The following is a 26,453-nucleotide window of genomic DNA, read 5'->3' as shown; positions in this document are numbered from 1 at the left end:
TGGGTTTGCTGGGACCAGTGTGGGGATCCTTGGAGGCTTTGCTGCAGTTGTGAGCTCAGGTGTTGTGGTTTAACATGAAACACTCCAGAGTATCATTGTGGCTGTCAGTAATGAAGGGATGGGACTACTTTCAAGTTAAGAATGATTTATTGCTCAGATAAACATCAGTCTCAGAGGCTGGGAGATTTTTGAGGAGCAAAAACTGGGCCATTGCTCAGAGTACTCCCAAGCTCTTTGTTACAAGGCAATACAGAACTTCCTAACTTAATAGATAGGTGCTACAGGGTTGATTTTGCTTTTCTAACCTATCACCTTTATTTAATTCTGCTGCACTGCAGATGCTTTTATCCAATGGGCTTTTAGCTCACAGGCACACATAACATAACTTCTGAACTCCCAGCCTACTCCATGCTATTGCATTAATGCACTATAAACCCTTCACCATTTTATCAATACAGTTTCTCACTCACTTTGGGTATATTCTCGCTTACAACTATAGAAATACTAAGTTTATGATTTTTCTGCCTGATGTCTGTGTGTTGTGTTTTTACATCTGCAGATCAAACTCTTCAGGGTCTGTGGAAGTTTGTGTTTTTCTGATTCTCCCTTACTTAAGGCATAATCTCACAACTATGGACATATAAGCTTATGATTTTTACGGTAAATGTCTGTGTGTTGTGTTTTTACATCTGCAGACCGAACTCTTCAAGGTCTGTGGAAGTTTGTGTTTTTCTGATTCCCATGCCAGGGAAAGGGCTGACCATGAAATTGGTCATGTCTGCAAACACATATTCTATTTGGGTGTGTAGTAACACACAATTCAGCTGTGCAGCTTAATGAAAAGTAGCTCATTAAGCTGTGGGTTAAGCAGACCTGTAAAATCACAGTTTTAATGTGTGCAATTCATAGGGGCCATCTCTGCTCCTGTGCCACAGTGCCTCTGTTTTTCCAGCTCAGACTGATAAAGACTGTCTTTTCTCTATTACACATCACATTTACTCCTCTGAGATTGGCTTTGGGGATATGGATTTGTGGGAAGCCTTGTAAAACGAGTCTCTGAACTGACATTACATATTACAATTTTCAGAGCACTGTTCTGAAGGGAAAACTGCCTTTTCAAAATTCAGCTTCCTCATGAGAGAATGCTTTTAGTGAGAACGTGTTCTTACACCTGGATTCAAATTTCAAGTGAAAATAAGAGGCACAAGTGTTCATATTCCTGAGTGCTAGCAATCTTACAGCTGTAAAAATTACAGCTCTGGCTGGCAGCATTGCAGCTCTGGCTGGCAGCATTGCCTTATTCCTTAATGCCATAAAGAAACACTTTTGTCCCTTTCCCAAAAGAAGAGAAATATAATTTTTTAAAAAAGTAAATAAGAATAGCTCTTCATGCATATATATACTTCAATATTAGTATCAATAATGATAATAATTATTACACATCAGTGTAACCTCTTCATCCTGAATTTCTTTTCAAAGCCTGTTGTTTAACAAAGTCTAAACATCCAGTTTTATGCATTTTTATTCTGTAGATACACATAGATATGTACAATAATGTACAGAATATGTTTATTTGTAGACAGAACATAGCTTTTTGTGTGTCTTAACAGCTTTAACATTAGAAGATTGTTTATGTAAGGCCCTTTGCACTGCAGTATACCACCAGATGATTTCTTGAATTGGATCTAAAATGAAAATATAATTTGTACTTTGAGTATGCTAACCAATATAATTTTTTTCATCAAAAAGCAACGTGTTTTTTTAAGTCCATTTGTTTTTATTCCAAAATTGGAAGAATCTCCTTATGAAGCATTCCCACAGTCAAACGCTTACAAGGGCACGAGGAATATAAAACAAAGACAATTTTTAGGATTTTGTTAAGACTCATGTTTATCACAGTGTGGACAAAAATGCAAAGAGAAGCATTTTCTTATCTATTCCTGTTACATTAGAAAAGTTCATGCCCCACTCTTAGCATTTTCCAACACAGCTGTAGAGTAGTTTAAAGCCTATTTTTTAAATAAGTGATGCTCAATTTGTCTTTGATGATCCGCATGATTCAGGTGAGATGGGAGCACGGTCGGGCCCTCATTTGCATAAAAATTAATCACAGAAAAATGTAAATTGATAAAATTTTGCCTGGCTTTTCCCCCCTATTCGGGAAGGCATGGATGGCTCCCAGAAGCAATCATCTCAGTATGGTGCCACGTTGGATGCTCCACAAACGATCACATTTGTGTTGAACACTCACTCATTTAAATGTCAGCACTGATGGGGCGGTGCACCACCAGCAAAAATGAAAAATAAATACACAGCAGCTGAAGACCATCAAATCCGTGGGCACTCTTTAGGGATATATGATCTAATGTGAAAAAATTGTAGATTAATTATCCTTTTTTTTCAGGATGGTAATTGTTTTAGTATCACAGCGGAAAAAAAAAAATGGCAATTTATTTGGAATCAAACAAAAAGCAGTAATGTTAAATACGTCATTACACCATTGTGTTTATTAGAAGGCTGCAATTAATTCCTGAGGCTCCTTTGGTCGCTGGGACTGCATAAAATGACACAAAAGAACATTGCTATTAATTTTCAAATGCACTCTAAACCTGCAAATAATTTACCCAACGAAAATAAAGTAAGTAACCATGCAGAATACAAATTTTCTAGGTTTTTTATTTTTCTAAACTGCATATTAGCATGGCACTGCTGTCACATATTAGTATTTCATAGTCCATCATGAATTTCTCATCTATTTAAAGGAAGGAAGTCTTTTTCCAAATTTCATATATGTGTAATATATGGAATCTTTGTATATATATAATATATTGTAATGTATGGAATATATTGTAATATATTCCATACATTCCAATATATGGAATAATATATTGAATACAAGGAATATATTCCCTATATTACAATGATATGGAATATTACAATATATGGTATATACTGTAATATTCTGGATTACAGATATTGCAGAAAAATTGCCAAATCCCCCCAAGAGCAGGTAGCACAGAACCCACCCCCTCTTGTAATTTTATGTTAAAAAATAAGCTTGCTTCTGCTTCCTCATGGTGTAAATTTCAAATAAGAGAGTAAATAAATGGTTTGCAGTGGTTATGGCTCCCAATTTGTATTTCTGACTGAGCTAAATCCAGCATAGAGAAAAGAAATGGCAGTTTACACTCCTTTCTTGGCTTTTCTTTTTTTTTTTTTTTTTTTTTTTTGAACCCTCTGCCTTTAAGAAGCAATCTCTAGAAAATTATAGCAACACAAGGCCTTGTGTAATTTATAATGATCTGTAATAGGTCAGGCACAGTGCATTAGATCAGTGCATTAGATCTTCAGGGGCTGGAATTCTGTGTTTCAGCAATGCAGTCTGAGCCTGAGCTGAGAGGATAAATTCTAAAAGCCATTTATTAGGCCCGAGTTGGAGAGCTTTGAATATTAGTATAATAAATAGTATAAGTTAATTTTTTTTTCTATTTACATATTTTTTTTTAATTTAGAGAGATCTAGTAGTAGTCGCTTATGAGATTTATCAGGGACACAGCCCAACTGTAATTCACATGCCTTTATACCTTTTGAAAATTTTGAATCAAAATAATTGAATTGAAATAATTGAAATTATGACTGCGCCAGTATATTTAAAAAATTATATAATGCAAATTAAAAGAACCACCTTATCATCATTTCACAGAACTACACCTGGCTTTTTACAACAGTTTTAAATGCAGAGCAGTGGTTCTACTTGCAGCTAGAATAATATATTTATATAATATATATTTATTATATTATATATTTCTGTTATATTTTATATATAATATATATAAAATATAATTTTTATATATAATATATATTTTTAATAGATATATAATACTTTTTTTTCATTTTGTTCTTGAAGTCCATGTTTCAGAATCTGGCTGCACTGAGGTCAAGAACATTTTGTCAGCTGTTTTAGTTCAGCAAATATTTCAGTAAGGGTATATAATATTATAATTTACTTTCTGAAAATGTAGAGTATTTGAAATTTTGGCTGTGAGTGATTGTATTTTTGTGCTGTAAAGGACGCTGTGTGGGAATGCATGGTGGGTGAAGGAGGCTTGCAAGCACAGGTGAGAGAATGTGGGCAGTGCCTTTGGTGTTTGCAGGCATTGGATGGATGGGAATTTAACCCCTGCCTGGAGGAGTGGGGATTTTTCAGGGTTGCAATCCTCTGCTCACATTTACAGCCGCCAATGTTGGCACTGCTGCCGTGCCCTTGTTTCTCCTGGGTTTCCTTTGGGCCCTCAGCCTGTTCCTGTCCCTGCTGCTGCCTTGGACATGCAGATCCTCCTCTTGTGCTGCACAAATCTCTACTTTGAGTACGCTAACAAAAATAATTTCTTTTCATCACTAAGCAATGTGTTTTTGTAAGTCCATTTGTTTTTATTCCAAAATTGGGAGAATCTCCTTATGAAACATTCCCATGCACAAATCTGTACTTTGAGTACGCTAACAAAAATAATTTCTTTTCATCACTAAGCAATGTGTTTTTGTAAGTCCATTTGTTTTTATTCCAAAATTGGAATAAAAACACACTGCCCTCCACACTGCCCATTCCTACCCCATTCCCCAATGCATTTAACCCTTTAATATTGATCACCATCAGCAACTGCTTAACTGGAGCAAGCAAAACCAGGTCAAACTCTCTGCAGCATGGGGCTCCCGTGGCAAGAAGTCAAAGGAAAATCTCAGATGACCCCTCCCAAAGGTTTTCTTTACATGTAAAAGGTAAAGGATTTTTTTCCTTTCCTTCTCCCTTAACCCTTGCACATAGAGTCCATACTGGAGATATGGAAAAACATTTATGAACAGCTTAACACCAAATATGTGGAAAATACTATGGCTTGCAAGTGGAAGGGAAGTGCTATTTCCCATCAGATTTCATGAAATTTCTATTTTTTTAAATAAATATTAGATATAACATAGATAATTTCAACATATTGGTTTTATTTAACTTAGTTTTCTTAAGATAACATCTACCTTTTCAAGCCTAATACAAAAAGTTCTGCTGACTTCCAGGCTCCTCAGTAAAGAGCCTTTGAAAATCTGATTATTCCTCTCTTACAGAAATCAGAGTGCAATTTTAAATACTAAGGTCTGAAAACTTTAAAGTCTGTATTAACTTTAAAGTCTGTATTGAAACACAAAGAAATAATGTGTATTGCCATGTGCAAAGTGAGTAACTGCAGAAAAGATTCAGTCCTTGGCAATAACAAGTTCTAATCTGTTCAATCTTTCATGCATTTTTATTACAGACATGCTGATTGGACAGCTTTGGCTTCCCCAAAGTGATTTTAATATATTTAATAATTATTTTTAATACTTATATAAGATTATATTATAATTTGAATGATACTGATAAACAGTATCATATTCAAATTATATCCTGTACTGGATCTTGCACTTGATTACAATGCTAGAAAGAATATAGTTGTTTTCTTCTATAGAAAAAAAAGGGCCCCTTTTTATACCTTAAGAGTTAATCCTTTATTTTATGTTTGACTCTCCACACAAAAAGAAATTTATGGTCTTGTCCCTATGTAAGTGGAGCCTTCTTAGAAAATATTGAAAAGAAGCAGAGCTTTTTTTAAAAGCAATTATTTTATAACTGGCTTTAAGGGTTCATCATACCAAGGAGTCATATCTGTGTCTTATTCAGAGTCCTTAAACTCAAATTACCAAGGGAAAAACAATGCTCTGAAATTGGTTCTACTGTCAGCAAAATCGGGTCCAGAGCACGTGGCTACCCTGATACTCTTCAGATTCTGTCATGGACTCTTTAATTGTCTTATATTCCCCCTTTCCTCTGGTTGTTGTGAATATACATACCCAGCATAGATGGTGGAAGTTTATTATTTCCAGAAAGGAAAATTGCATGTAATTACCCCTTCTTCTTGGGAAAGGAAGTAAAGCAAGGTACTGTGAGTGCATCAGGGATAACCAGGATTCATAAACAAGCTAAAAAATATAGACAAACACAAACTACTGCTCTAACAGGGACTCTGATACTGCAAAATGACTGAGAATTATATATATGCTGTATATTTATATATAAATATAATTACAGTATATTTACATAAAAATATACTGTAATTATAAATATACTGTACTATAAGGAACTACTCAGTATAAAGGGATAACTGAATATAGGTATTTATTTTTTTCTCCCAAATGATTCAGTCTGCTAATACTTTTTTAATAATAAATACTCTAATGACATGAAGAATGAGTAAGCCATATAAATATATATAATACATAATGCATAATGTGCAATATTTTATATGTTATAGATATATTTTATATAATATATCATATATATTTATATATAAATATATAAATATATAAATATATAAATATATAAATATATAAATATATAAATATATAAATATATAAATATATAAATATACTGTTGGTGCTTCACTGTAAGGAGCCACTCAGTAAAAAGGGATAGCTGAACATAGGTATTTATTTGTTTCTCCCAAACTACTCAGTCTGCAACTACTCTTTTGGCAATAAATAGTCTAATGACATGAAAAATGAGTGAGCCATATAAATATATATGTTATCTATAATACATAAACATATAATATATATTATATAGTGTAATGTATATCTATATTATATATAGTATTTAAATATATAAATATATAAATATACTGTAGTTGCCTCACTGTAAGGAACCACTCAATATAAAGGGATAACTGAATATAAGTATTTATTTGTTTCTCCCAAACTACTTAATCTGCAACTGCTTTTTTGGAATTAAATAGTCTAATGACCTGAAAAATGAGTGAGCCATATAAATATCTTATACATATAAAAATATAAAAATCTTCATATAATGTAATATCTATAACAATATGTATCTATTATATGTATTATATATTATATATAAAATATATAAATATATATAAAATATATTTATATACTGTAGGTGCTTCACTATAAGGAACCATTCTGTATAAAGGGATAGCTGAATATAGGCATGTATTTTTTTCTCCCAAACTACCCAGTCTGCAACTACTTTTTCTGGTAATAAATAGTGTAATGACATGAAAAATGAGTGAGCCATTAGAAAAAAAACCAGACTTAAGAGGAAAAACCCCGCTGGTATTTTGAGGTTGTTCTTGTTCATTTGTCAGAAACTGAAGATTTAAATAAACTGGTAGCAAAATATCCAGATGGATATTTTGGATTTTTTTCCTGTATGTGTCACAAACTATAAACAGAAATTCTCCCTGCCCTGAGCAGGGCCTTCTTTGGTCCCTTTCACATAACCAGGTGTGCTTAGGTGCTTGTTTTTCAGGTTAGATGTCAGTAGTGATGGCATGTCTTAAACAAAACAAGAACAAAAAAAATACATTAAGACTGGCAGGAGCCTTCTCATTTCCAAAATAGCCAGAAAATCTCATAATCCTGATTAAACCATGAATACTGAGATGGATTCAGCTGGAGACCATCTAAATTACAGAAGTTCTTTAACTCCAGCTGTAAGTGATGTTAATTTTGGTGAATGACTATCAGGGAGTTCACAATGTATAACTAACCTCAGCCGCTGACTTTGTGACCCTCAAGCAGCCTGTCCTGCTCCTTTTTCCCTTTCAGCATTCAAATAAACCCTGTGGGACAGCTGCACACCATGGCATCATGTTCTCTGAGAGCTGTCCTGCTTGCTTTGAGAAACAATCCTGTGGGTTTTTTCAGTTTGGATGTACTCTCTGTCACACCAATCAGCCAATTTCAGTGCATTTACGTCTTACAGGGAGCTGGGCGCCTCAAAAGGCTCTCAGGTGAAGCCAATTAATCTTTGTGTTGTTGAACAAAAGTCAGAACAGCGTCCACCAGCACGGTAGAAGTACAGTGTTCTACAGTATTAACACTTCTCTTTGCCTTTGCAAGGTGCAGTAGTGCAAAGAAATGCAAATAAAGCAGGCCAGGCTGTATTAATTCCAGCCAGTTTGTGATCAACAGCAGCAGCCTGCTCGTGCAATTTGCCAGGAGCCTACCAGGGCTCAGCTAACTGGAGCAGATGTTTGCAAGAGGCTCCTTTTGGATGCATTGTTCCAACGTGGAACTGCAGTCAGCCACAGCTAGGTTCAGCCAAATTCAGGATCTGAAGTTTGATTGCCATTGGGAAATTAGCTCACACTCCAGTTCAGTGTGTTTAAATGATTTTTAAGTCAAAACAATGTCACTGCCAGGAGATCCCATCTTTCAGACAATTGGGAGATTGTGCACCAGCACAAGAACTCCAGCTGCTTTTGTCTTAAACAGCAGCCTAAATAAAAGGACTCACTACACACCTGACTTCCAACTTTTTAATAATTCACACATGTCAGATTTGCAGGCTGTGCTGTGTAGCTCCTTTCTGCTAATTACACGTTGTCTCACACTGATGCCATATAGCTCCTTAAATCATGAGCCACTTCTGAAAATTTAACCCAAAATATCTGCACAGAACATTCTTGGCATTTGTTTAGCTACAGGGAATTCTCTTTCCCTGTTGACTTTTCTCTTTTAGCATCCCTTTTCTACCCAAACCTAGTTCATAGGAAATCAAAAATAAGGGATGGGAAGTGTGATGTCCATCAGTGTTCCTGACTGGCATGTGAGAGCTTTGTCCAGCTGCTAATTGGGAGGCTGCTCTGTAGTAAAGATAATTAAATACACCTGGGAAGATCAATATATTGAGTTTGTGTGGGGAAAGTAAACTAGCAGGTATAGATTTTTTTGTTTGTTTCTTTTGTTTGATTATTTCCAGGAATTCCAAAAGAACACTCAATTACAAAGTAAGGGTAGGGATTTTTCTTATGGGTCAAATAAAAACATGATCAGTGTTACTGTTGATAAACAAATTTTACATATACTAAACCTGGAAATAAAATTCTGATACTTATAGTTTGCCAGGAGTTTTGTGATTTGCATTTACACATGTGTGTGTGGAAGAGATTCAGGGAGACCTGCCAGCTATTCAAAGCATGAGTAATTTTATTTCAATTTTTTTGTAATGCCTACTAAAAAAACCAAAAAAACAAACCAAAAAACCCCAAACAAACAACTATAACCGTGCAATCTGTAATAAACTGAACACAGCAAAAGAAACCTTGTTCTCTGGCAGAGAGGAAAGCATCTGTCAGAAAGCTTTGTGTGAGTCACTATCTCCATCTAGTGCTGCCAGCAAGGAATTGGGCTGCTAAACCCTCCTTGGTAGGGACACTGCAAGCACAAGAGATTCTGTAATGATATAAAATTATTCTTCATATAAACAGTTACTGTTTCAGCCATTCATTCATTATAGATTTAAATATGCCAGCGTTTCTTTGTACCACACAAAGTTTATAAATTGGCTATAGAAGTTCACCAGGTGTTGACATTTGCAGCCCTCAGGGTTTTCTGCAAAGACCTTTTGGTATACAATCATTAATATGTTCATTATTGTTAATGAATATGTTCATCAATAATAAATAGCACAGGAATCTTGGCAGGAACTTCACTGAACCATGGAGAGCCCTCGTGGCTGCAGAATCTCTGGGTCAGGGATTAATTTCCAATTGACCAATCTGTAAATCAGTGAGTGGCTGATACATTACAGGCAGTGCTCTGAGACAGGAGAAAGGGGGGCAATGCATAACTTAATCCAAGGAATTAAAACTGACAGGGTTACACAACAACAGTTTCCTAGCAGTCTCTTTTTTTGCAGTCTCTTTTGTTACATCTTTTGCTCCAATATCAACTTAAACTATAATTGCAAATTCACTGCTGTTTGCGTTACGTCCTCAAACCTGGAAGAAAATTACTGTGAAATAGTATTCAGCCCTATGAATAAAGCAAGTGCAAAACATAAGTTCCCAGCTCAGGAAATAGCATTTTGCAATAATTCCAGGAACAGAAATACCAAGACAAGCAGTGACTTTGATCTGCAATTTGTTTTTTGCTTTTAAACATTTGGTATGAGTTCTCACTACAAATTTCAGTCCTGTTTCAACATAGTGAATAGCACGAGGAATCAGCTTGTCCTTTTTTAGGGAATTAGAGATGGATATGTGTGACTGATGGAATTTGTGTGGATTTCTGTGCGTTAATAAATGTTTTATATCTATTTTTTGTAAGAAACAAGTTGAACCGGTTTTATGATCTTCTAATGCTTTCAAGGACTCAAAACGAGACTTAAGCTTTCCATGGTCTTTCTGGTAGGTATATTGCAATTAAATTTTTTTTTATTGTGAAACTTGTAGCAACCATCATAATCGAAATTATCTAACCCACTTCTACCTTTTTGTATAATTTTAAACCCACGTTGTTTTCTGATTATGAGCTGTAACTAATTTATCTAATCTTGCTCAAATAAGATAGTCACATCCCCCAGCTTTGTAGGACACCTTATAAATTCAGATATTATCAACTTAAATCAAGATTAGGATTATAAATATTTGCTATGAATTATAATAAGTTACAGGATGAGTAAGAATGGTGCTTAACTATTTTTTTCTCATTTAGTTCAGACTTTGAGCATTGTTTGGATCTAATTTTATTGGTTATTATATAAAAGTGTTGTATTTAGTACTTTCCTACATCTTCTACAAAAAGAAAATACATAAAAACAGCTACATATCAATAAAGTCAAAACTGTTGTAATAGCTTCAGATGGTTCAAATAACTTGCAAGGTTCATTTAAATCTCTGAGTTTCGCTGTGCTGTCATGAGGATCTTTGGAGCTCTGTGAGAATGTCAGGAAATGATACATGGATGTGATAAATGGTAACTGGTACATGGATTGGTCTTCCTTTTGTCTGAGCAGAGGAGGCAGCTGTTCAATCCTGCTGCAGCCCTTGCTGCTCTCCCAAAATGGAGCAGCTGGGGTAGAGACCCTTACGTTCCCCTCCCAAAAGATGGAAGGAAAATGTCACTTTTTCTCTGCACTGTGTTTGAGATAATAACCATGGGACTGTCTTCTCACCATCTTTGTGACTGTTGCTTCCTACAGGGAGCATCTCCAACACCCCAGCTTGGGCAGTCTCCAGTGACCCAACTCTTCAAAGCCTCTCTCTGTGTTTTGGGATGTTTGAACCCGTGGTACATCCATTAAAATCCTCTGACAGAAGGCAGGTAAGGCCTTTGTCTTTGGCTGCAAGATGTGCCTGGGGGTGTGTGCACCTCTCAGAGGTGGGGCAGCTCTCTGTGGTTCATGGGGCAGATTTTTTTTTTATCTCACCCACAGCCGATCCCTCCTCCAGGAGATCTCCGCTGTCCATGGCCACTCAGTGTCCCTGCATGGCTGATCCAATCCCAGCATCCCATGGGGAGCTGCTCCGCCCAGGGGAGGAGCCAAGCATTCCTACCTGGATACAATCTGAGCTTTGGGACACCCCAGCAGCCTTTGCCCCCTGCATTCCCAGAGGAGCAGCTTTCTGCTGCCCTGCATGGCCAGAGGGAGCCCAGGCCCATCTCCAGCAGCCCTGGAGCTGCAGAGGAAAACTCCCCCCTTGTGCAGGATCCCTGCTGCAGCAGAGCCACAGCTGGGACTGCAGGAGGGCTGAGCCCCCATGGGATGGGGCTAGGACACCTCCCTGACACACAGGGGGCAGGGACTGCTCTCACTCTGGCAGTGGTTTGTTTTCTTTTTTTGTACGATTACATTTGTATTTTTAATTTTCCTAGTAAATAACTGTAATTCCTACTGCCACATCTTTAGCTGAGAGTCCCTTAATTTCAAAATTGTAATAGTTCAGAGGGAGAGGAGGTTTACATTTTCCATTTCAAGGGAGGCTCCTGCCTTCCTTAGCAGACACCTGTCCTTTCAAACCAAGACAGCTTTGCATTTCTATCACCTGAGTCACTGCTTCTTTTCCCAAACAACTGCATCCCAAAAAAACGCCTCCTTCCCCCGCACTTTGTCTCCAGAGCTCTCAAGAGCTCCTAGAGCAAAGCTGTACCTCTGGCTGCTCTAGTGAAGGTGTATGAGGGACACAGGAATGAATTATACAGTTAACTGACAGCAGCACAGGCTAGACAGATTCTGAGAAAACATCAGTGAGTGTTTGAAAAAATTCCCAAATCACACCTCCATGAGTGGACTCCTCTCTAGAGAAAAAGAAGAAATTATTTAATGCTGCAGTTGGTGATCTGGGGCCTCATCCTGCCTATCTGCATCCAAACTAAGATGCTCAGCAGGATGCTGCATGCAGGATCATGGACTGGGTGCTGCTGGCTTTTTAAAAGACGTTTCTGTATCTAATTTTCATTGATTTCAATGGATTACTCTTTAAAAGTCAATTGCTAAACCAATGAACTGAAACACTAAAGCCACACAATAAAGGTCAGTATTTATAAATTCATGTGGATCAGATTCTTGTCCATCAGAGCAGGGCCTGCAATATAATAAAGTACACTCTGTATATTATCAACAGAAATACTATTATATTAATTATATTACTATGTATATTATTATATATAACAATATATTATTATATATTTTATATTATATTATACTATACTATATTATATTTTAGTATATTATACTATACTTTACTATACTTTACTATATTATACTATATTTATTTTATGTTACAATATTCTATTTATTTTATGTTACAATATTCTATTCTATTCTACTCTATTGTATTATATTGTATTATATATTAATCACCACTACTGAACCACCAGATATCTCAAACAGGGTTGAATATATCCAGTGCAAGCCAAAAAAACCCTGAAGGTCTTTGTTTCTTTTGTTCTTCTGTAGATAGATTTTTTGTTGTTGTTGCTGCAATATTTAAACTGCTGAAGAGAACTGAACTACAGTCACATGCAAATTTATTTAATTCTTTAGTATCTCTAATATTCTTCTTTTTTACTATTTTAGTGGTTTTTTTCTGAGGATTAGCTTTTACGGTTATTTCAATTGTTGACTTTCACTTCTTGCCAAAGTAGGAAATGTCTTGATTTGAATTTTGCAAAGATATTTGATCACATTCACTTAAAAATGAGTAGGATAACTAAATTCATAGTTTTCCAATGATTTCTTTCTGCTTCCACAACTTTACTTCTCTTGAAGTAAAATTGTCGTAGCTGGGTTAGTCTGACCTACAGCCAAGTATAAAGTCAAAAAACAAGAAAACAAAGCAAAATGAAATCTCATATTTGCTGAAGCAAATAAAGAAATAAAATATATCTAGCAAAGTTCAGTCCTTTTTTATGCCTAAGCTGCACAGGTGCTGTAGCTGCTGCTCAGCAGAGTGCAGCATCTGACAACTTCTCTGTCTGCAGAAAGTGTTTTAATTAATGTTTCCTTAAGATCCCCTAGTGCAGTTTGGATTTTTTATCTCATATTTTTAATATGAGATATTAAATTAACTTGATAATTCAACTATCACTCTGTTTATTTCTCTACATCTTTCTAATACTTTCTTTAAAACATTTGTCTGGTGTTACAGATAAAATATATTCTGATTTGAAGACCTTATAACTTCTGAGGAATTAATTGAAACTCTTTTATATCCCAATTTTATTTCTGAGAAGAAAAGCAAGACCCTTCAAACCTGTAGAATTTCAGAGAAACTTCTTGGGAGACAAGGAACCCTTATTAATAAGAAACATGTATCTCAAAGGAAAACATGCCTCAACTTCAGCTCTGATTCCAGGATTTCAGACGTACATCTGGTACTGAATTAACTTTTCTGGGATCTGTATTGCACAGAGCCTGCAGTGAAATTTTCATCTGTTGAGTCTCTGTGGAAGTGGGTGGCACAGCTGGCATTATCAGACAACACTGGTGGGACAATCTAGTAAATCAGATAAGTAATAAATCAAATATAAATTTAGGCACAGGCACGAAATTTGGAAGGCTTTCACAAAGGGATGAGTTCTGCATTTGTGCATCTGAGAAAGTGGGGGCTCTTAAACGGGTTCTGTAGTTGAAGTATGGCATTTTTGAGTTGTGATTGGTGGTGCTTCAGATACCAGTTGATTATTTTATTTGCTGCACAGTGTAATATTTACGATTTAACACTTACTTTAACTTTTGCTGTGCAAAATAATAAATAATATTAAATAATAATAATAATAAATCCCATAAATAAATAGTAAATTAAAATACTAAATAAAGAAATAATAATTAAATATTAATATAGATTATAATAATTAATCTTTTAATAAAAGTTATAAATAATGATATTTAAATTATATATTTTATATATATTATATATAATAAATATATTTTATTTATATATATTATATAAGTACCATTACATATATTAGATATATAAATATAAATAAAAATATATATATTATATATTTTTATATATATTATATAATATATATTATATATAATGTTATTTATATTATAAATAGATTTTATAATATAAATAACATTATATATATGATATATATGATATATATAATATATATATAATGTTATTTATATTATAAAATCTATTAATAATCAAATAATAATAGATGGTAAATAATATTTTAAATAATAATTAACATAGAAAATAAATAACATTTATTTTAATAATGGAGTGTTTTCCCATCCAAGCAGGCCATAAAATCAAGCAGCTGTTTAAAATGAAGCTCAAAGATCATGGCTCCAATGTGACATGCGCTCCTGGAAGTTGAAGTGCATGTGATCAGCTGTAGAATCAGGCTGTTGATCCACTTCAGGTTGTGTTCTCCGTCTCTGGAAACTGCACCTCCTTCAGCACACAATGCAGATTTCAAGCTTCAGCATTCAATCTTCAACACCCAGACCTGTAGTTTCACAATGCATCTGGTGAAAGAAAGGAAGAAATTTCACTTTATCTTTTACTCACTAATTGTTTTCCATTGTCCTTTTCTGGGACTTACCAATATTTTCACATGGCTGTGAAGGGACAAGCATGAAGGGACAATGAAACCTGGCCAGCAGACACATTCCAGAGCAGAAAATTCCTTGTGGAATGAGGTAACATGCATGCTGTCCCTACTCCCAAATGGAGATTTTAATGTAACAAGTGCACCACAAGAAGCAGCATTTGAAGCAATTGAAGCCCCTCCACCAGGGAAATTCTGCATTAAAATATTAAAATTTGTAATGAACTTCAACTGTTTTTCAAAATCTTTTATCAGCACTTCTGGGATTAATAGATTAATTTTTAAAAAAAGTAGTGTAACTGTTAATCCCACTTCCATTGATGGCAGTTTGTTTCACTTATGCTAGGTCTAAGAATGCAGAGCAGGTTTAATTTTTCTGTGCAGACCTATGGTGTGAAGGTTGCCATCTGAAAAGGTGTTTGTTGCTTAGGAAAAGTCACAGGAAATAAAATGAAACTTTACAATTTGCCCTTTTTTGACTTTAATGCTGAAACACCAAGCTTCAGAGGCTGCTATTTCCATGACAGTATGGTACTGACAGTTTAGATTTTTAAAGAAGGTTTTTCCATTGCTTATTTCATCAATGTTCACCTGTAAATCACATAAATTTAAAAAAAAATGTACTTTTTTGGCACTTGGCCCACAGATATCCTTTCATATCTTCATGCTTATTTGCATGTAACAGCTTTATGTGTTGGGTTTCTTTAATATACCCAATAATCTTAAATTACAGCATTACTGCCTCTGCTCCATTCTTAATCATATGAACACAATTGTTGCAACTGATAACAGGTAATTACAACTTGGAGTGTTTTAGGGTGACATTACTGGATTTTAAATTACAAAACTTTACAACTGCACTAAACCTGAATTTGATAGATTAACCTTGCCCAATAAAATAATTAATCAGGAATTGAAGCACAAGTTGTCTGCTTCAGTAAGTGACTGCTATCTGTCAGGCTGTGTGGTTTTAGTGGCCTTCACTTGCCAATACATGCATTGAAACAGAGATTAAAAAATTACAGGAGGAGAAGAGAAAGGGACAGCATTAATTTATGTGTGCTCAACAGCCATTGAGGAGGAAGGACAATGCCAGTCACACCCAAAACTGTCTCAAACATCCAGGTGCATTTGTAATAGTGCTTTCCACCAGGGATCTTCCGCAGTCACCTCTGATCATAAAATTTGAAGGCAGAGTATTCTGCAAGACAGTAAAATCCTACTCCAGAGCAGACTTAGTTATGCTTGATTTCTGCAAGCCAGGGGAACCATCACAGTGGCAATGATGTTTGAAAGGGCTTTGCTGTGTTTGCAGAGTGAAGGTCGCACTAAAGATGTGCCAGGTCCTGTGGAACTCCTCTTTTGGAGCTTCAGGTGGCCTTGCATGCTCGTTGCTTTCAAGGCTGACAAGCTGAAAATATCTTCCTTTGTGCTCTTGCACAGAGGATTGTTGCTCCCTGTAAACATTTACACAGTGCTTGTCTGAGGTTAACTTTAAATACAAATTTCTCTGCCAGATGCTGATGAGACAAAGCAGAAACTGAGAGGGGTTGTTGAAGCAGATCTGCCAAATCACAGTAATGTTTTGCTCTTTCAATGAAAGCACTTTTGCTAGCCACTTGAAGTGCTGCTCATCCTCAGTAGCCTGCTCACTAGAGAAGCCCCCAGTCAACAAGTTTTACTGCTTTATGCCTCTGAAAGTGCAAGTCAGGGAGCAGGAGACAAAAGCAAAGCTATCAGCTGTTACTGGAAGAGATATCACAAGTGTGGTAAAAAGAGAGTGAGGACACAGTAATTCATTTTGGTCGTGGTATAAAATTAATTTCTTTGATCCCAGTTAACTTTGAGTTCATCTTAAGCTAGGAAAAAAAAAAAAACAGTTTTCTATAATTTAATCAGTAGCTTGCTCTAAAAATCACAGTGCATGTCACCACTTTTTCACTTTGCAATGAATTAATTTCTTAATCCAAACAGACAGTGAAAATTACCCTTTGAGCATATTTTACTGTGTCAGTGGTTTGCTTTCACATGATCTCTTCCTTCAAATCCCTTTTGCTCATTTCAGAAGGAACTTCTGGACTTGTGAGCTAGAGCTGAAATCTTCCTTAGCACAGAAAGTGCAAGACATACAGACTTGGGAAATTTATTTTTTTTTTTTTTTACTATTTCTGGCACTAATAGTATTTCCATTATTGTTCACATGATTCGTGAGTGTGAGGCATTGCATATGGAAAATAAAAGTTTCCAGTCCAAGTTTAAGGCATGGCTCTGGTGCCTTTGAGCTGCCACTTTTCCAGCTGGCTTGGTGTGCCTCCCACCCTGAGGGGACCCCCTGAGAATGAGCCTGCAGTGGAATTGAGAGAGTTCTGGCCTTGTATGGAGCAGATTTTACCTGTGGCACCCATTGTGGAAGTGCTTGTAGAAGGTTGGGTAGGGACTGAAATCCCACCTGGAGCAATTCAATGATGAGCACAAGAACTGTTCTGTCAAAGGTGTTTGCAGCAAACCCTGCAAAATGCACACCAACTCTAAAACAATTCTTTAAATATCTTTTACTAAACATTGAAAGCTCACTTGATCAACTCTACATATGATATTTTTAATCAAGGGGATAACCCTCTACATTCTCCATTGTGATTTTATGTGGAAAGGATAATGTATATGCTATGAAAAACTTGCAGGTAATGAATAAGTTAAATATATTGTTTCTCCTATTATTAGCTGAAATGTTACCTTTTGACCTTCCTTTTGAGGTTTTTTGGAACATTTGATGCTTCTGATAATAGTTTAATATTACTTTCTTCACATTGATTAAATACACTTCATACATCACTGAACAATGAGTAACATTCAAATAAGGCTGTCCATTGAACTGCCTGCAAAAATGATAAAGTAAAAAATTAATCTCCAAAGTAAAGTCAAGCCTGAAATTGAAATCTTTGATGCATACATTTCATAATTAGTTCATTCTGCTATATCTAAAATGCAAATACAGTGCTCTTAAAATAATTCAGGTCTTCCTGCCTGGAGCATTAATGAATTGTTCTAGCTGCTTGCACCTTTGACTTGGAAGGATTCTGGAGTCATTTGGCTTTTTTGGCATTTTCTTTGTTAAGTTGCTGAATTTTCCTTTTTTATAAAGAGACTTAAAATAGCCCTCCTTGTCTCTTGTGTTCCTTTAACTCTTATTTCAGGCACAGGATCCACCTACACATCAAGGGAAAAAGAAGTTCCCAGAATGTGAGCAGGATCAAAGCTTAAGGACAGAGCTGAGGTCATTCCCCCATTGCTCTGCCATCACCAATTCCTGACCATTTTTTCACCGTCCAGCTGCTGTAGAATATTCTTTAAACTACAACAGTGACATTTTCCTGTCGTGGGAGATTTGCTGGCTTGTGGATTTTTTGCCTGTGTGTGCATGGTTTTCATTTTGTTTTGTATTTACATATTTTAGGTTGGGTTTTTTTCCCTTCATGACCTCCTTGAGGACCTCAGCAGCATTAAGCCAGCAGAAGGAAGGGTTTGAGGATGGCCAAAAATGTTTTTGCCTCACCATGTCTGACCTGAAATCCTCTGTCAAGGAAAAACTCTGTTTCCTCCATGCAGCAACCATGGTGAGTGATAATGGAAAAACCAGATCATAATTGTTGTCTTTTGAGTTTTCTAAGCTTAATTGCAATTTAAGTCCCTCAATCTGACTTAACCAAGTATCTGTATCATCCTCTGTGTGGCTGAGTTCCTAATTTTTGGTGATATAACTGACTGGTTACTGGACTAAAACCTTGCAAGATGTGAGAACTGAAAGGTTAAGTCATGAACAGCACTTGTATTGAATTAATAAGTCAATAGTAATATTCTTTGTGTCTCACTTCTAAGACAATAAATCATTGCCTTCAAGGGTGAAAAAACTTTAAATAAATGATGCAACTTTGCTGATGAGTGAAGAAACTTAAATCTTATACTTTGGCCCAAAGAACATGGCCTTCTTCACTGTAGAAAAATAAATCCTCTGATGTAAATGTTAAAATTCAGCTTATTAATAAGGAAAGTCATCATTTCATAACATCCAAGCAAGAAAAATAATTACAACAAGGAATTTTTAATGCTTATAAAACATCAGCACTCTCATATATTCTAAGAATACCTATTTATAATCTGATAAAAGCAGAAAGCAAAAATACTGACTCCTACTCAGCTATGGTACAAATTATAGAATCATAGAATGGCCTGGATTGGAAGGAATCTCAAAGATGGTCCAGTTCCAACTCCCTTGCCATGGGCAGGGGCTCATTCTGCTATCCCAGGGTGCTCAGAGCTCCATCCAACCTGGCTTTAGACATTTCCAGGGATGGGGCAGCCACAGCTGCTCTGGGCAGCCTGTGCCAGGGCCTCCCCACTCACACAGCAAGGAATCTCCCCCTAAATCTGATATAAAGCTGCTCTTTTTCATTGTAAAGCTCCCCCTTGTTCTGTCACTGCATGCCCTTGTAAAGTCCCTCTCCACTGCTCTGGCAGGCTCCTTGCAGGCACTGGAGGGCCACAGCTGGGTGACCCCAAAGCCTTCTCCTCTCCAGGCTGAGCAACCTCAATCCCCTCAGCCTGTCCTGCTGTGAGAGGTGCTCCATCCCTGTAATCCTGGTGCTGTGCTCTGGGCTCCCTGCAGCACTCCCTGTCCTTGCTGTGCTGGGTGCAGAGCTCCAGGTGGGATCTGAGCAGAGGGGCAGGATCCCCTCTAACCCTGGTGGGCTCCCTGCAGCAGCTCCCTGTCCTTGCTGTGCTGGGTGCAGAGCTCCAGGTGGGATCACCCTGAGCAGAGCAGAGGGGCAGGATCCCCTCTAACCCTGGTGGGCTCCCTGCAGCAGCTCCCTGTCCTTGCTGTGCTGGGTGCAGAGCTCCAGGTGGGATACCCTGAGCAGAGCAGAGGGGCAGGATCCCCTCTAACCCTGGTGGGCTCATTGCAGCAGCTCCCTGTCCTTGCTGTGCTGCATGCAGAGCTCCAGGTGGGATACCCTGAGCAGAGCAGAGGGGCAGGATCCCCTCCCCAGCTGCTCTCAGGTTGCTCTGGGTGCAGCCCAGGCTGGCATTGGCTTTCTGGGCTCCAGCTGCACACTGCTGGCCCCTGTCCAGCCTCTCACCCACCTGCACCCCAAGTCCTTCTCCCCAGGGCTGCTCTGGATCTGCTCATCCCCAGCCTGGACTGGTACCAGGGGCTGCCCTGGCCCAGGTGCAGCACCAGCCCTGGCCTTGTTAAACCACAGGAGATTTCCATGGGCCACCTCTTGAGCTTGCCCAGGTCCCTCTGGATGGCAGCCTGTCCTTGAGGAGTGTCACCTGCGCCACTCACCTCCTGCCACCAAGTATCTCTAGCCCTCTGTACGAGATGTAATACTTGTGTAAGACTTTTATTTGTCAATCAAGAATGCTTGACCTGAGCAATTAGAAGTGTTCAAGCTAATAGAAAGAAATTTGGAATAGAGCAAAAGCCTGTAGGCGCCGTAAATCTTGTTTGGAGTGGGAAAACTTTTGTTCTGTGTGGAATTTTTCACTTTAGTGGGCTTTTTGTTCAGTTTTTTTGGGCCATCATAAGATTAAATTGTAATCCTAGAGTATCTGTGTGAAGAAAAAGAAAAATCAAACTGTAAAAATGTAAAAGTCAATGAGTTACTGTTACTATTTGTGTTGTAGTGTGTTGTGGTTTTTTTGGAGTTTTTTGGTAGGGGTAGAGGTTTTTTATCTACATTTATTTTGGAATGATTCTGATGTGTAAAGTGGGGGGTTTTTTGGTATTTTGGGTAATGATTTGATGGTTTTGTATTTTTTGTAGACTTTGGGTAATATTTTTTATATGTTTACATTTTCTCCATTTGAAATATGTTTTTTTGGTGAGTTTTGTTGTTATAATTTTTGTGGAATTATTTTGTTGAGCAGTTACATGGAGAATTTTGGTTTTGTTTTGTTTTTTTCTAGTTTTTGATTTGTTGTTTTTAAAAGTTTTTTGATTTTTTTTCCCCTAAGGTGTTTGGTTGGATTATTGTTATATGTTGAGGAGTGCTTGTCTTGTTGTAAGTTTTTATTATTTGAGGTAAAGTTGGTTGTGGACTAGATAAGGTATTAAGTATGTGTGTGTATTCTGTGGGTTTAGATTCTGCCTTAGATTGCACACATTAGAAGCTTAGAGGGAGCACATGTTGGAACAAGACTGGAATAGGACTTTTTCCATGTTTTTCTCTATTAAAAATTCTAAACAGTTTCCACAACACACACCTCAGGCCGTGGCTTCAAGGTAAGAGCCAAGGATTTCTAAGTAGCAGTGACAGCACTAAAAGCACTGTTGTTTCTCTCAGCACTAAATGCACTGTTATTTTTCTCAGCAGCCACCTCAAGACTGAACCTCTAAAAATGTAAGAAATCTCCCTATACTTAATGACATCATTCCCATTAATCTTTAACCAACCCCAGCACTGCAAAATAAGAGCACTATGCTTGTTTCAACATTTTACAAGGCAAGTTCATTGAAATTAAGCTTTCTAGTGTGAAACAGAAGTTGATGCCTTGTGCAGGCTGCCCTGGAGCAGAGGCTGGACAGAGCTACAGAATCAAGCAGGGATTGATTCAAAGCATCTCCTCCATGGATCCACCTTGGGCAGCACCAGAGCCCAGCCAGGGCTGCACCCAAGAGGACCCAAAATGGCCCCAAAATGCACGAGCGCTCCCGGGCTCTCTCCCTGGGATCAGTTCTGCTCCATTTGCACCTTGCAGTTCATTGTCCCATTCCAGCTTTAGCCCAGGCACTCCCACCCTGCTTGTTTTTCTCTCTGCAGCCCACGGGGTTTGTGCTCTGGGGCTGAGATTGGGATCATTTGTCCTTGGTGCCCAGCTGGAGCAGGAATTGTTTTGTCTCCCTGCTCTGTGCACAGAGCTCACCATCCCTGAATGTGGAGCTCAGACTCACACACTAAAGCAGCACAGAATGTGAAAAATAGAAAAGCTAAAACCTGAGGCACCAAAGTAGCCCAGCTTTTCTGAAAACAATTGAGTTGTAACAACAGAGGTATGCAGAGAGCAATGAAAATCAAGGAGGATCTGGAGGAAGGAGCTGCACTTCCTGCATGGAGCAAGAGATGGCAATATTTTCTTATGTGTTGGGAGAGTTAGATAGGGTATCTCACTCTGAAAAAGTTATAAATCATGCATTGACGCTTCTTGGAACCCAGCATTAAGATTGGTTCTCAGAAACTCAGTGCGGATATCACCTATGGATAAATGTTATTTTTAAGAGCAGACTGCCATGTGAAAATGCCTTTTTTACATATCCAGAACTTGAATACAAAAACATCCCAGAGCCTTCCCCTGCTCAGGTCACTCTCTGGGTTTAATTATAGCGTGGCCTTTCAGCCCAGAAGATGATATGATGTGAAAGAGTAGCAGGGCAAAGGCGCTCCCTGAGGATCACTGTTAATAGAAGAGATTTTACCTGTTTAGGAAAGATGCAGTACACAGGTCTGTGAGAGGTGAAGAGGCTAATTTAGCTACTTGCTGAAAAAGACTCCATAAATTCCCTGTGCAGAGCTGCACATGTACTTGGCCTTTGCATGTGAGCATGAGGAGCAAAACGAAAGGGCTGCCAAGCCCTGGGAATGTGCAGAAAACACGCGGCAAGCCAGGAGACTGTGACTCCCTCCAGCATCCCCTGGGAGATGCCCAAGGGAGTTGCCATAATTTCTGCTGCCTTGTCCATAAAGCAGAGCAGCTGGGAGATCAATTCACAGCCAGTGTTCCTCTAGTATTTCAAATTAATAAAAAGTGAGCTTCTCCTGTCTCTGACATGGAGGGCAGTAAATCACACATGGGACTGCTCCACAGCCAGCTTCCAGCACATCAGAAAGTATCCTGGGCTCTGGGTCCTAGAAAATAATACTCTTGTTTTAACATACTAATACTGGAGGAAAAAAGTATATATTAATTCTTAAATCAAGGACACTGAATGTGTTCACTGCAGAACATATTTCGCACAAAATACGGTTTCATTTTTTCTGTTTTATTTTCTCAAGCAACTCACATGCCAAATCAAAACACGAAGCGAATTCTTGCTTTTTAATGCACAAATACTCCTGGCGAGAAAACACTGGTGAAATTGATCATAGGATGGCTTTCCAAAAGACAAGAATGAAGAATTGTTGGAGATTATGAACCGGTAAGAATCACAAGAGAGCACTGGCCTTATACTTTCTTTGAAATATTTTCCCGTGCACTTTCTCTTCCTTGGTTTTTCTGTTTTTCTATTAAAATTCAAACTTCAAATTCTATTTCTCTGTCCACAAGATTGCATCAAACTTGCTCTTCTAACATAGTTTAAGAAAGTTTCACTAAAACCATAAACTATGAATACTAAAGTTTGTATAAAGCTATCAATATTTCAGGTTCACAGAATGTTTTATCAGCATGAAATTAAGCTGTTTATTCAGATCTCAAAGGTCTTTGTCTTTTTAAAAGTGCAACCCGGTGCTTTGGGTTCAGAGAACAGCACAACCCCTGCCTTCTCAGGCTTTGTTTTTGGGAGCAGGGAATTCTGCTCTGGGTGTTAGCACTGAGGTTCTGTCTTTGGTTGCAAGATGTGGCTGGGGGTGTGTATTTTATTTCCATCTGTCAGGGGTGGGGCAGATTTCTTCTGTTCATGGAGCAGTTTTCTTTATCTCTCCCACAGCCAATCCTCCCACCAGGAGATCTCTTCTGTTCATGGGCCATTAATTATTAATTATCTTCTGTCCATGGTCAGTGAGTGTCCCTGCATGGCTGAGCCAATTCCATCATCCCATGGGGAGCTGCTCCGCCCAGGGCAGGAGCCAAGCATTCCTACCTGGATACAATCTGAGGTTTGGGACATTCCTGCCTGGATACAATCTGAGGTTTGGGACATTCCTACCTGGATCCAGTCTGAGCTTTGGGACACCCCAGCAGCCTTTGCCCCCTGCATTCCCAGAGGAGCAGCTTTCTGCTGCCCTGCATTGCCAGAGGGAGCCCAGGCCCATCTCCAGCAGCCCTGGAGCTGCAGAGGAAAACTCCCCCCTTGTGCAGGATCCCTGCTGCAGCAGAGCCACAGCTGGGACTGCAGGAGGGCTGAGCCCCCATGGGATGGGGCTGGGACACCTCCCTGACACACAGGGGGCAGGGACTGCTCTGACTCTGGCAGGGTTGTTTCGTATTGCTGCGTTTTTATTCTATTTTTATTTTTCCCTAATAAGAACTGTTATTCCTACTGCCATGTCTTTAGCTCAGAGTCCCTTAATTTCAAAATTACAATAATTCAGAGGGAGAGGGGGTTTACATTTTCCATTTCAAGGGAGGCTCCTGCCTTCCTTAGCAGACACCTGTCCTTTCAGACCCAAACAGGTCGCAGCAGTGGCAGAATGTCCAGGCTGCAGCAGCCACACTTCTGTGCCAAGACAAGGACAATTCAAAGTGTTGCAGTGGCCCGTGTGTTAAAGCCCCATAGTTATGAACACAAACTCTTCCCTATTTCTTAGAAAATTAATGCAACATTACAGGTGGTTGTCTGGCTGGCCTTTATTGTGTTTGGGAAAGAATTAGGTTTAATGCTTTAATAGGTCTCCAATATTCCCCTGTCATTTCCTTACTTTATTAGGCACTATTTCCTGCAAAGAGTCTCACAAATGAATTTGAGGAAAGCTAATGTGCTGCTCTAATGACAGATTGCTTTCAGGGCTGATCTTAAGGAACTTTTTTCCCATCTCACTAATGAATCACAGTCATTCAATAGTGGCCTGTTGGATAGATATGGGAAGTGCTCTCTGCTTTAAAGCTTTCCCAACGTGAGGAATGATCTTAGGGCCACACTATCATCAAACAAAAATAGGATATTGTCACAGAGGCTCCGATTAGTATTATTAAAATGAAGCCAGGCATTATGTCCTTCAAAAAACAGAGAGAAAACATCAGCATGTATGCACTATTTGCCTTTAATCAGAGACACACTGACAATGCTCCAAATGCCTATAGTTTTATAGATTGCTGTGCAGTTTAATACTTTTTTCTCTGCCTTTTTTTTTCCCCTTAAGAGATGAAATCCACAGCAGCAGCATGACAGAAGATATATTAAACCAGTCAGTGAGGCCATGAAGAGAAAAACTCTGTCTTTCAGCAGTAACAACAGAAATTTAAAGTAGGTTTCATGAACAGAGAAAAGTGTCTGATTCCAGCAGCAGCATTGTCTCTGCATCTCCTGTAAATCAAAACTAATCCATAATATTGAGGATTTATATGCCCTGGACTATATTTTCAAGTTCTTCTACACATTGTTATACATAGTGCTGTTATACACAAAGCTGATAAACCAATTTTTCATTATTAAGTTAAACCAACTTTTTTCACAATTTTGCAAAAACTAGAATTTAAAGAAAACTCATCAGAGTTCACTTATTTAATACTTACTGATTAATTAAAATGTTTTTACTCTCCTAACCCCCTTTTGATTCTTATTCTCAAAATAAAAAAACACATGCTCTTATAATTTTCTTCTGTAGGATTCAACATATCTTTTTTATGTCAAATCTTTTGTTTTCCAGAGACAACACTCTATGGCTGTTATTATTAAAAACACTTAATTTTGAGTTGGCCACAACAGTGTGTGTTGTATGAACTGTATCACTGCAAAATTGCTGCTGCAATTTTTGTGTGTTTAACCAGACAAGCTTCCACTGTGTTATAGGGTCATGGAATCATTTCTGTTGGAAAAGACCATCAGATCCAGTCCTTATACTCACAATTATTCTGGTGGCCTCTTTTTGAGAAAATAACTATGTTCAGATTGCTCTTACAGGTAATGGAAACAAAAGGAAAGTTTGACAGAAATCCTGGAATATATGAATGGCATTAATAAAAATGTGAAAATGTTTTCTTGATCACATCAGGCAGAAGCAGCTTTAATTGGTGCAAGGATAGAAAAACCAACTTAATAAAAAGCGTTTTCCTCATGTTAATTTGGGAAACAATGCCACCTTCTGCAGCTGCAGCTGCAGCTGACACGGGCTGGGCATGGGGAGAGATGGCTTTTGCATCATTTGATTTTGTGCTTTTTGGGTTTTTTTGGCACTTAGTCGCGTCTTTATCTCAGTTCATGAGGTTTTCCTCACTTTTGTCCGTGCTGTTCTCTCCCCCACCCCTGGCTGGCTGGGGTCAGCCTATTCCAACATGTTTCAGATCTGGTGCAGCACAGGAGTAAGAACCACTCCAACTTAAAGTCCCTTCAGACTCACTGGATTTTCTTCTGAATTTGACCTAGTGATTTTTATTTTATTTTATTCTATTTTACTCTTTTAGTCCTAAAGCAGCAGGCTGTACTTTGCAAAGTCCTAAATTCTATGTGATTACCTGTCCATATTTCATATAACAAGCTGCCAGACAAAATGAAGGTGGTGTTCAAATGACTTTTTTTCCCCCTGAGGGTCTGAAGTTATTTTGAAATGTGAACTATGTAATTCTGTATACCAGTATTTTCTTTAATTTCTGTCACTGTATGGCACTTAAAGGATGATTTC

General features: G+C 37.8%; 1 long non-coding RNA gene across 1 annotated transcript; it reads left to right on the top strand.

Annotated features, from left to right (window-relative positions):
• The first annotated feature begins 18,460 nt into the window (after positions 1-18,460).
• Positions 18,461-22,982, top strand: LOC134419953 (uncharacterized). The gene is made up of 3 exons (XR_010028201.1): positions 18,461-18,512; positions 21,273-21,299; positions 22,950-22,982. It is a non-coding gene; the product is annotated as an uncharacterized LOC134419953 (long non-coding RNA).
• The last annotated feature ends 3,471 nt before the right edge of the window (positions 22,983-26,453 follow it).

This window comes from Melospiza melodia, chromosome 6, assembly GCF_035770615.1.
Source record: "Melospiza melodia melodia isolate bMelMel2 chromosome 6, bMelMel2.pri, whole genome shotgun sequence".
Taxonomy (NCBI): Eukaryota; Metazoa; Chordata; class Aves; order Passeriformes; family Passerellidae; genus Melospiza; species Melospiza melodia.
Note: the sequence above shows the minus strand (reverse complement) of the source record. Positions and strands in the feature narration are given on the sequence as shown.